This window comes from Rhinopithecus roxellana, chromosome 10, assembly GCF_007565055.1.
Source record: "Rhinopithecus roxellana isolate Shanxi Qingling chromosome 10, ASM756505v1, whole genome shotgun sequence".
Classification (NCBI taxonomy): Eukaryota; Metazoa; Chordata; class Mammalia; order Primates; family Cercopithecidae; genus Rhinopithecus; species Rhinopithecus roxellana.
This window is the reverse complement of record NC_044558.1, coordinates 131,960,368-131,973,011: the sequence shown is the minus strand read 5'-3', so window position 1 is coordinate 131,973,011 and position 12,644 is coordinate 131,960,368. Positions and strand designations below refer to the sequence as shown.

Genomic DNA, 12,644 nt, shown 5'->3' with positions numbered 1-12,644 from the left:
CTCTGGGTAATGCTGGGGGTGCCCAGGGACGCGGCGCAGTCAATGTTTGCGCGTCTGCAGAGAATTACAGAGATGGGGACAGAGAACACGCACCTTGGCATAAAAGCAAACGGAGAGAAGGCTACAGCGAGGAAAAGAAACGTGTTGCTCGAATTGTTTCCTTAGTCCCCTTTCCATCACCCCCTTCCCAACCCGCAGCCTCCCGCGTGAATGCTCTCCCTTCCCCCTGCTCTTTTCTGGACACCAGCTCTGGGAAGATCACTGTCAGGAACCCCCGCCCCCGCCCCACCCTGGTTTGAGATTTAATAGGATTTTTTTCCCCTGGCAAACCGGCAGCTGTTTTAAGTCAATGAAAGTAAGATTAGAAGAGATAAGCGCCGGAGCAGCCCGGGAGCTGTCAGAGCACACACTTAAATCAGCCCCACAGCTTCTGCTCAGGGCATCACCGATGGAGTTTCTTCTGATGGGGATGGGACTCCGAGGGTCCACGCGCCCACTCAAGTGTCGCGGCAGAGAGTCGGAGCCCAGCGCTCAGCCTTATTTCTCCCTAAATATCACTAAATTTCATTCCCTGGTTCTTGGGTTGGGGTGTGTGTGTGTGTGTGTGTGTGTGTGTGTGTGTGTTTGTGTGTGTGGTCGTTTTTTTTTTCTTCTTCTTTTTTTTTGGCTTCGCTCAACACAAAACCAAACCAGTTCAACCACCCCGGAGGCAGAGATGAGAGCGCCTCAAAACTTTTCTCCCCTACCTCAATGCCCAAGGAGTAGGTGGGTGCACCGTGCCGGCGGCGGCGGGGACGCGCGGCGCGGAGCCGGGCTCGGGGAGGCAGTGGCCGCTTCAGCAGCCGAACCTCTAGCGGCTCCAGCCTCCGCGCCCAGCAGCCCGCGGCTCGCCTCCCGGAAAGGTTCCACGGACCCCGCAGCCCCCTGCGCGCGCCCTCCTTGCCGGCCCGACCGCTTGACCACTGGGCTGGGGGACCGGGAGGGGCCAGGTCCTGGGCGCAGGGCAGCGGCTGAGTCTCAGGCGCCGGGAAGAAGTTGACAAAGGGACTTGACTAAACATGAATGCGTATTTATAGATGCGAGCTCCATCGAGATCTAGAGATATCCCGCTCTCCCTGGCTCCTTCCACTCCTGCCATTTCATTTTTATCGCTCCTTTAAGTGGAGGGCAGATTAAAAAAAAAAAAAAAATTCCTGCACGGTGTGGGTAATCGCCGCGTTATTTACAATCTAGTTACTCTGCAGCAGACGGGGAAGAAAACTCTGGGGCTCCTTCCCTTCGGATGGATAGAGAGGGCGGCCGGGCGGCGAGCTGCAGGAAGGAGGTCAGGGTGGGCTTGCAGGAGCTCGGGGGCGACCTGGAGGGAGCGGGAGCCCCCGGCGCCGCCCCCGCGCCCGCCCCCGCCCCCGCCGCACCCCCCGGGGCGGGCGCCGGGCCTCGGTGACCGCCGGCTGGTGCGCTGCCCTCGCCTCCCCCATTGTTCCTACTGTCTTTTTGCCTTTTGTTATTTGCACTCGCATTGTGTTGTTTGTCTCTGAAGCCGCCTCATGACCAGCAAAGGGATTTCACCTCGTCCTTGAGAGCAACACGGGGAGCGCGAGCGAGCGGGCGAGCGAGAGACGGGGGGGGAGAGAGAGGGACACGCGCGCGCACACACACACACACACCGGCACACACGCACACACACAGACACACACACACACAGAGTGAAAAAGGCGAGCCACCAAAACCCATCTCCAGTCTCCTCCCGGGGGCCCCCAGCCCGCCTCTGTGCCACTTTGCATCCCACGCCGGAGGAGGCATTAACGAGACCGGGTAAGGTGCGTGAATCGCTGCGTTTTAACTTTGTTGTTCGTCCCGATGTTGTTGTGGGCAGACCTCCAAGGCGCAGAGCTCCCCTCTGCCGCTCGCCGGGCCCGCCACTCAGCACTCGTTCCCGGCTCCAGCTGGAGAGCCGCGGAGGAGGGAGGGGGCCGCCGCCGGAGTTTCCTCAAGTACAGAGGGAGGGGGACTGGGCTGGGGGTGACGGAGAGGTGGGAGGCGGCCCGAGGCGCGGAGTGGCCCTGTCATCCCCGGGGGCGGCTGGCCGGGGGACCCTGGAGCGCGGGCTTGGACCCCGACCCGGAGACGGGATAACTTTCTATTTTTGTTGGGAAGCCTGCGTACTGTTGCTGGTATTGTTTTGTAAGTGGTGGCGGTGGAGGTGGTTGATGCGAGAGGAGGGCAGGAGTGCGAGGAGAACCCTGGGCTGTGCTGGGCATCGCGGCGAACGTCCAGGGCCAGACCCCAAAAGTTGGACAAAGCCCCCTAGCCCTTCTAGGATATCAGAGCGACCCCCGGCCCACCCCCTAACCCTAGTCACCCCCACCCCCCGACTCTTTCGTCTTTTTGTTTCGCTTTCTGCAATCCTTCTCCCTACCATTCCCCCTCCCTCCCGCCCGGAATTTCGGAAACAAGTCTCATCCTTCAGGATTCTAGGGATTTCAGAGACCGGAAGCTTTAATTTTAATTGCAGCTACTTTTTTCCCCCTCCTCACTCAGTGTACAAAGTGAAGACCACTCACGTGTTGTGTCACTTTAAGCGCGGGTTTGGGAAATCTCGCTTGCACTTTGGGGCTACAGCAATAAGAAGCAATGAAAAGAGGTTATACGAGTTGAAATCAAATTGGATTTGGAAATGTTTGCGTTGGAGAGCAGCAGTTTGTTGAGTATTGATCGGATGCACACGAAGCACTGTTTACATATTTTAGTAGTCATTTTCCCTACACTTTGCAAAGCGACTATATTAATAAATAGATTGACCCTGGTGAATATCTGAAGACGTTGGTTTCTGTGACTAAATTCAGAATGTGATGAATGTGAATTCATTTTAATGTGTTCCCTTCTCAGCTAAAGCAGGTCAAGACGAGAAATCCTGTGAATATGCAGAACCCCACACTCGGTGCCAGGCAGTCCAGGCACTCTGGGTGGCAGTCAACTGTACTTTCTTACAAAAGTTTAGGGATGTGCTGGAACCCAGTTGAGATCCTCACATACCCAGATAGCCAAAGGAGTTTGTCAAGAAAGGCATAAGGAGATGTCCCCAGGGACTGCCTTCTGGCTCAGCACAGTTCTTTAGCCAAGGGCAGGACCGAGTGGGATTTGGGGCAGTGAGTGTGGGAATCTGCAAAGGGACCAGACAGTGATTTGTTTCCTTGCTTTTCATAAATAATGGCCCCTAGTATCCTGAAAACACACACACAAACACACACAAACAGGCCAATGAAGTAGGCACGTGGGTGATTTTTAGGCAATGGACATTTCCATCAGAAAAACCAGAGGAGAATTTTTGATCAGGATTACGGGAGTGAGGCTCGATGGCCAAGAGTGATTAGGTTAAGGGCCAGATGGCTTTAAAGTATACGGAAATGTTTTTCAAGTTTGACTTTTATAGCATTTAAAAGGAGGACGATTTCTTAGAGCCTTTACAGAACTGCTAAATTTTGATCTGTCTAATTTTAAAGGAATTCAGCTGTATGAGAATTGCTGTTAGCTCAGATAGGGAAGGAATCTGGTTTCAAATGCAGATACATGGAACAAAGTTTCTAGGGGTGCTTCTTCCTGATTTAAATATAGCTCCCAGGCAGAAGCCTAGATAAATTCAGCCACAATGATTTAAAATCATAAGTACTTACAGTGGAAGTTCTTTTAGGCACTGTGCAGAGTTCTCCTGCAAATTATGCCATCAACTGTTTATTCCTCAGAACTATACAAGATAAAAATCATAAGCATCACTTAAAACTGATGCAATACAGCCTTAAATCCTTAAACTGCTAGGGATTGCTTTTGTTTGCCTAAAAGGTAGATCTTTCATCACATGAGTTGTTTAAAAACATTTAATTGTGGGGGTGGGAAGGGATGTGCATAATTATTTAGTTGTTTGTGTTAATTACATAGTAGCATACTTGCTTGAAATTCTTTCTTTTTTTCCCCCCTTTCTTTCCAGTGGTCTCTCTTCTAACAACCTTGTTCCTGAAGAATCAACAGTTTTTTGTTTGCTGTGGTTTTTAAAAAATTCATTTTGTAGCCTTTTTGAATGGGTAGTATTGATCCAATCTGACACAGACTTGCAAGTGTAAACTCTTAATACAGGAAAAACTTCAATTCTTAATATGGAAACCTTGTATTAGTTTTGTTGTTGAACTTAAACAGTTCTGGTTGAATGGGATGTTGTATACAGAATTCAAAACTCCAAAACCTCTTTGGTAAATAACTAGGCATTTGAGGTCCAATGGCTAATTCAAATTAACTTAGTTCTATACATGTAAGTGCACATCCTGTTTAGACTGACACGTGGTTTGGTAAAGGAAAAAAAAAAAATACACTTAGAAAGATGCTATCTGTGGAGTATATAAATAGTAAATAGCAAAAGAGTGAAGTTTATACTCAGGTATGTTGGCATGTTTTTGGTTGTCCTCAGTGGGGGTGAGTTATGAGTGATAAGGAGAATTTAAATTTCTAAATTTTCCCTTTCCAGTTAAAGGAATGCAGCAAGTTTAAAATGTGATATAGTGCTTACAGGATGTACTGCCTTCTTAAAAAGCTCTGTTCTTTTCCTGAGTGATAAGTAATTGTTGATTTGAGGGTATGTTCAGATTATATAAAAAAGTAAAACTTACAGGACAAAATTTATGTTTCCTAATCTCCTAAAATACACTGGATTTCAAATAACGGAGAGTTCTAATGTTGAACACTGTTTAGATTTCCAGCAGCTACAATTGTTGGATATAATTGATTGGCATAACCTGGATGACTCACCCAATATCCAATCAACTTCACTGGTAGAGAATGCTGTAATTAGAGTTTTGAGAGTAACCTGGAAACTTATTTGTCTAGGCCTGAAGTCAAATGCATTCCCTCACGCACTGGTCAAAAATTTTTAGTCTGAGAAATGAAGATTTATTTTAAAGGCGAAGAAAGTGGTTGGCTGTTTCAAATAAACTATATCCTGAACTTAGATTTGTAGATAGTTAATGAAATAAAAGTCCAATTTTGTTCCAAACATTGTTTTAAAACACTCATTTGTAAATTGTCTACATTTGGTTTTCATATGTTAATGATTTGGGATCTGAAACTTATTTCAGAAAGGCATTTTGGTTTATCTTAAAAAACACCACACAAAACTGTCTAAACAACTCTGTAAATAAACTGTTCCAAATGCCTCAATTTGATGAATGAATTAAAGAATTATGGTTCTTAATCCAATTATGATCAGTCTGGTTATTCCATTTCCCATTTGGGGAAGCTTGGGGAGTTGGAATAGTAAATGATTCTCAAATGTGAGTGGGGTTTTTGTTGTTTACTTTGTGTGTGTGATGTAACATAAATAATCACTTATACCTAATATTTATGAGAGGGATTTCCGATGTGGAGAAGTAATTTCATGATCTTAAATTAACCAAGAGTTCATTTGCATGAAAAATTGACGTTAATAAAAGAGTAAAGTGAGGTTTTTAAAAATATGAAGCAAAGATTTAACATTTTTCTTAAATATAATGAATTTTGATATTTAAGAGGGGACAAATGGAGTGCTTAAGGCTCAGTAGAAGGGCAGACAATCAGGCACTTTTAGTTTGCTTTAGCAGGGCCATATGGGGACATTGCTGTAGGACTATTTAATAAATTTTACCAAATTCAATTTCCTTGTCTTTAAAATTGAGTCAGGGTCAAAGGTAGGCTAACTTTAGTTAGGGGAATTTTGGGGGTTTGTTTCCTCCAAAGACCTGCTCCTTTAGCTGCCTACATGGGATTTTTGAATGCTTTCCCAGTGAGGATCCTGACCTTCAGGATGGGCCCTTGACAGTCCATTTTGCCTTGATGGACCCTTCTGAATTCCTGCCCCATTTGCCCCATTGAACCTCTGGCTCATAAGCTAACTATTTTAAAGTTGTTATTCATTCATTATGATTTAGTTCTCAAACTAGATGATATTACTGTTATTTTTGCAGTTTATTATGATCATCTAATTCCATAGAGATGAACTTGTGGCAATTGCAGGTATCAAGGAAAGCTGCCAGGAGTAAATATTTATATGCATGAGGACTTTTTCAATACTACTCAAATCACACCTTATAGGCAGCTAATGGTTTCACTTGCAGTTAAGGAGGACATTCAGTAGGGGCAGCATATTGACAAAATTAGGAAACATTTGAATACATGTAAATAACCATTAAATAACCATCCTTAAAAATGGAGCCATAAAAATGTATCTTGGGGAGTACTAGTGATGGTGGCATTGAATTCTACAAGTGTAAGTCTATTCATTTTCTATTTCTTAAAGTTCATTATAAGTAAAAACAAAACACCCCAAAACAAAGACCTGATTGTATCTCTGATGCTCAGCTACATGTCATTCAACTACTCTACGGTTTTATGATATCCTGTGTACACAGAGTAAAAATAATGCAGTAGTCACAGGGATGAGCAGACTTTAGTTTGATATCCAGTTTGTATTCTCTGGTGGCTTAAGGCATTTTTCTTACTTCAACACCAATTAAACTGTTGGAAGTGAGGGAATTCAGGAAGGAACCAGGAAAGGAGAAAGGTATCTCATTTGGAATTTTTCAGTGTAGGTCTGTGATTTATCCAAAATTTTATTTAGCGATCTGAACTTACAGGGTTCTACCTCCTTTTCTTAACCTCTTTTTTTTTTTTTTTTTTTTTTTTTTTTTTTTTTTGAGACAGAGTCTTGCTCTGTCACCAGGCTGGAGTGCAGTGGAACAATGTTGGCTCACTGCAACCTCCGCCTCCTGGATTCAAGGGATTCTTGTGCCTCAGCCTTCAGAGTAGCTGGGATTGCATGCATGTGCCGCCATACACAGCTAATTTTTGTATTTTTAGTAGAGACGGGATTTCACCTGTTGGTCAGGATGGTCTTGATCTCCTGACCTGGTGATCCACCTCCTCGGCCTCCCAAAGTGCTGGGATTAGAGGCGTGAGCCGCTGCGCCCAGCCTTCTTAACCTCTTAAACTGCAAATTATGATGCCCTTTCTTATAGGGATATTGTTTGGATTATGCTAGACGCTATGTGTGAAATGTCTAGCATAGTGTCTGTCATGAACTATGTGCTCAATAAATGTTAGCTACACTCAGCTCTCTCTCCCAGTCAAGTCTAGGTTCTGATCATTAATAACAGTTGAAGCTTCATTTTGTACTTACTTTGAACTTATTTGAGTCTCAAAAGAAAAAAATGTATCACTTTCTTGAGGCTGAGATCAACACTTTAAAACAGTGATTCAGTGAACGTCTGTATATGATCTCTGACAATGTGATTTTATTAAGATGCTGTATTTGGTGCAAGTGTGAATTCTATCTTTTATTCATTTAAGTGCTTTTTCAGTAATTCACATTTATACCCTACATAATAGATAAGGATAAATAAAAACTTTAGGACCTAATTCTGTAGATTTCTCCTCTTGCTATCTTTTTGATTTCCTATTAGCAAATATGAACTAGTGAAAATTTATTGATATTTAATCCTTTGATAGTCATTCACCTCTGCATTATATTAAGTTATAGGACCGTGGATAAAGTGAGAAAGTCCATGTGGATAAAGAAATCCATCTGATTTTTCAGTGTTTTCCTCTCTGGAGTCAACAGTACTTCAAAGAGAAACTTGTAGGTTGGTTTGTTTATTTAAATTGGGTGCAAGGAGAAAGGCACCATAAACATACCATTGCCTGGTTTGAAGAGGTGATGTAAAGAAACATGGAGAAATTAGTGGTTATTTTCTCTTCCCAAGGAAACAGAATTTGTCTATAAGTACAACTGACCAAAGATAAAGGAAAGGCTTCTTAAAACAGCAAATAAATGTATTTTTTTCCATTAATTGGAGTTCCTTAAGAAGCAGATGCCAAGATGGGATTAGATGTGTAAGAAGTTTTTTAGGGGAGAGGGGGAGAGGGCAGGACAAGGCCAGGAGAGCCTTTTGACCATGAGACAAGTTTGACACTTATGCAAGGAGAGGGGCAAGGAAAGAAGATTGAGTAGGAAGAAGTTTGACTATAGTGCAGTCTATGAAAGGTTTGGGTAGGCAAATAAGAGTCAGCCATTGGAAGAGTCATCTATCTTGAAAGAATGGCCTGTATCAGCATCCCTCACTGTCAGTCATTGGCTGGGAGCAGCTACAGGAAGCATGGCCTCTGTGCCTAAGTGGTGCTAGAGCTATAGGGGAAGCAGTTGGGGAAGTAAGTCAATTACACTCTCAAAACAGGAGAGCTGAGTAGTATAGCTGTGGTTTGGCAGTATAGCCCAGTTTAGTAGTACTTCACTTGCTTTAGACAGGTGAACTAACTCTCTCTCTCTCTCTCTCTCTCTCTCTCTCTCTGTCTCTCTCTTTCTGTCTTTCTCTCATACACACATACACACACTCTCACACACAGGAGACCTGGCAATTGCTTTGAGGTCTCTTTGAGTTTTGAGTTTCTTTGAGCTTTGTTTTCCTCGATTGCAAAATGAGTGTAATGGCAGTATCACCTCACTAATTGGGATTAAATTAGGTTATATGAGATCATCTCTAAGTCCATAGTACTGTTTGTGGCATGGAGGAAATGCCCGGTGTATTTTGCACTCTTTTCAGTGTACTCACAAAATGCATCTGAAAGGTATAGATGAATTTTATCAGGTGATTGTAAATATATTTAAATAATGGACATTTCATATAATTGGAAGGCATTGTTTATGCAAGCAAACATCTTTAATGTTTGTCATTTAAAAATAGCTTGGTTCATTTATCTTCCATTAATCTTTATTTTTTATCAGAGTATAAACTGTACACTAGCTATACCAACTGACCTTGACCATCTTCAGGTAATTTGCCCTATAGCGTGAGACAGAACTCTGTTCATTTCCTTACCTCTCTAGGCTTTCTATTCAGTTGAGTAGCAACGCACTGGAAGTCTGCATTTTATCTTGAGCCTCAAACACCTTGCAAGTCTTTGCTCCCCTGTGTTACTGTTCCTAAACCAACTTGCAGCACCACAAAGCACTGAACTCAAGTGGCCCTCAGCGCGAGCTCCTGCTGTGATGAGTCACAGAGCCACCAGCACTTTGTTGCCTTAGATTTGATCACTGCCATGAGCAGTCCTTCGATTGTCAGCTAAGAGCCCCTTCAGGGAGTTGTCCCTTAATAGAAAGTCTCTTTTCTTCCCTCCTGTTGTAACTTTAAATTAAAAGAAACTGTAGAGGAGCTGGTGGCATTGCAATAGTTCATTCTTCTACCCACTGGGAGAACAACATCTGAGAAAAGACGTTATTGGACTGAGAATTGAGTTGTTGCTATTTTTTTGGGCCAGAGTCGGGGGGAGGCGGTTGTGGTGGAGGATGAAGACCACGTCATTTAGACTCAGTTAGACTGGTAATCAGGATTGTGATTGAGAGCAACACTTTTGTGTATGCAAGGAAGCATTCTTTTTGGATACAAGAAGACACTCACTTTAGCCTGTGAGTTTCAGTAGGATTGCTAGGACCCCTAATATTTTGACCCAGATTTTTAGGTGGTTCTGTGTGTTGTACTGTGGGAAACTGGCACTGGGACAACTTCGGAATCCAAGGAGGATGGGAGGCAGGAAAAGAGAGCTAATTTTTGACACATTCCTCAGACGAGGGACTCCTCTAGGGAATCTGTGCCCAGGATAAGGACTGCTTACTGTGACGCTTTTGGCATAATTTTTCCTGAAGAGTGAGCAGGGGTTGCTTCAATGTCTCTACTTAAAAAGGCTGACAAACTTACATTTGTGAGAGGAAAAGAAAAAGATGTTCATACTTTTGACGGTGTGTTTCCTAGATGGTACCTCTCACTAGACTTCGGATTTCATCCTCCATTGTGGCAGGTTTATACCTTCCGTAGTTGCCGGCTCATCCCCATTCTGGTTAGGAACTATGGCAAAATCCGATGTCTGCCTAGATGTACTGGCGTAATTCAGGACCACTAAGAGCTGACGTTGTTTGATGTTTACTATCAGGAGTAGACTGCAGCTCGCATGCAAGTTCTTGTGTTGCTTAGTATTCCTCTGCACCACTGGCAGTCTTTCATATGTGTCTGGCAGAATCATTCTCATCAGTGTACTCTTGCACTGGGAACTGCTTTTGAAGACATGCATACTATTTCTTATAATTCTGTCTTGAATTTTCTTACTTCACTCTCAGCCTCATCTCCACATACCTTCTCTGTTAACCAAATAGGAGTGTCTTTTCCACATCCAACCAGGAAATAAAGCGATAATTTTCATGCACAGGAGACAAACAGATAGAGATCTATCAGCACGTAAAGAAATTTCACAGGACCCCTATTTATTTTTAGAGACTTCCTGGGGCCACCCAGAAGCTCTTCTCTTCCTGTCTCCTTTTACCTATCACTGCTTGCTGTGCTTTTCTTAACCTTTCTCTTACCACAGATTCACTATTCTCATGGACCACTGTCCACTCTGCCTTGTGTCGGACTCACTGCATGAAATGAAAGGTTTTCGAAATACTCTGCTGCCTGATTTGAAAGGGGTAACCATAGGGTGACATAAAAAATTTCCAATTAGAAGGTAAGCTCCCTGAGGGCATTGAGTTGTAGTCCTAGCAGAATCACAATGCCTGAAACAGAGCAGCAACCACATACATGATTGCTGAGTGAGCATAGTTTGCAAGATGAGTTTCATATGGAGTCAAGGCAGCCCTGCACGATGGGGAAGTAAGAAAATGAACAGCTCTTGAGTGTTTACTGTATTCCAGGAGGTGTGCTAGATGCCGTACATGGATAATCTCGTTTAACCCACCCAGCCCTCCTATCAGATGGATATTAGCACCTTTTCACAGATGAACAACAGACTCCAATGGTCAAGTGACTTGCCCATCTTCCTCAGCTCTAGTGAGCGGGACAGTCTTTGCCTGAATTTCAGTCTATTTGATTCTGCCACTTTAATTCTCTTCCATCACAAGGTGTTGGTGTGGGATTCCTCTCTGTACAATGGGAGCACTAACAATACCTGCCTATCGCATGAGATAACGATACCTGCCTATCACATGAGACAGTTAGGAGGAAGAGATGAGAAATAGTTATTGAAAGCCATGTCTGTGCTGTAAAGTAATCTCTTTCTTGCTTTTTTCTTTTTTCTTTTTGAGACGAGGTCTCACTCTGTCACCCAGGTTGGAGTACAGTGGTGCAATCATGGCTCACTGCAGCCTCGACTGCCTGAGCTCAAGTGATCCTCCCACCTCGGCCTCCTGAGTAGCTGGGACCACAGGCATGCGCCAGCATGCCCAGTTAATTTGCTTTAAATTTTGTGTAGAGATGAAGTTTGTTTTAAATGTGTAGAGATGGGGTTTCATCATGTTGCCCAGGCTTGTCTTGAACTCCCGAGCTCGAGTGATCTGCCTGCCTTGGCCTCCCAAAGTGTTGGGATTACAGGCATGAGCCACTATACCCAGCCTATAAAGCGATTTCTAAATGTTGCTTATTATCAAATATTCACTAATCCGCACATTCATCAAAAAATATTCATTGAACACACAGATGCATGTTGCTTATACTTAAGAGGAAATATTTTATGACTTTAAGCAGAGATTCTGAATACATAAAAATTGACATCAAAGGAAATTACAGAACAGTGTTTCTCAAAGGTGATCATCCAGTCAGCCAGTTGAAAACCACTTGGGATATTTGTTAAAAACAGGGCTTTCTGGGTCTCATCCCAGACATATAGAACCTGAATCTCTGTGGGTGTAGCCCTGTAACCCTGCGTTTTTAACAAGCATGACTGGTGATTCTTTTGCACATGAAAGTTTGAGAACCAGTGATAAAAAACTTCATTGATCTAGTTTGGTAGTAAGTTATATATACACGGCATATGGAATTTAAGTAAGAGGCTCACAGAATTGTGGTAGTGCCAAGATAAAGCACAACTGATTGTTGGACTGCTAGAAAGACTTTTTTTTGATAATGTGGTTTTAGGAGTTCTAAAATAAAATTTAAAGAGCCTTTAGTTATTTGAGTGTATAAAACATTATCATGCTTCAAGTCAAGAGTGAGGGGACCTGACATAAGGAATCTAGGGGTTGGAGAGTGGGGAAGGGGGCCCTGGGGCCAGTTATATGTATTCTAGCCTTGGAAATAACTTTTTAACAGGCCAGACTGAAGGAGACTAAGTAGATGGAAGACAAGAGGTTGATCTATTTATCCAGCCCTGTATCCCAAATAAGACAATGTCTGGGACATAGTGGGTGCCTAAAGATGTTTGTTTAATAAATGAATAAAAACACACAGAAGGAGAGAGCAGCATGTAGAAAACAGACTAGGATAGTTTGATTATGATTACTGTGGCTAGAGAAGGCGAGAAAGTGTAGGCTGAAAAGGAGTCCTGGTGAGATAAGATGAGGACAGGGTTTTAATTAGGCTAATATGGTCCTTACAGGAAAGTGCCTTTTATACAAACAAATAAACAATGAAAAACACTAAGCCAAGGTTTGTAGGGGATGAAAACATGAGTCCACTGTGTCTATTATCTTGGGATAACAGTTACTACACGAGGATAGGGACTTTGTCTATTTGTTCTCCATGTGATCTGTTTTGTTCTCCATATGATCGTAGCACTCAACAAATATCTATTGAACAAATGAC

General features: G+C 43.3%; 1 long non-coding RNA gene across 1 annotated transcript in view; it reads left to right on the top strand.

Moving 5' to 3' along the window:
• Positions 1-1,680: 1,680 nt before the first annotated feature.
• LOC115900028 overlaps positions 1,681-12,644 on the top strand; it is a 303,884-nt gene continuing 292,920 nt past the window's right edge. Inside the window, exon 1 of the long non-coding RNA XR_004059713.1 lies at positions 1,681-1,820. This is a non-coding gene — a long non-coding RNA (uncharacterized LOC115900028). The remainder of the gene's footprint in view (positions 1,821-12,644) is intronic.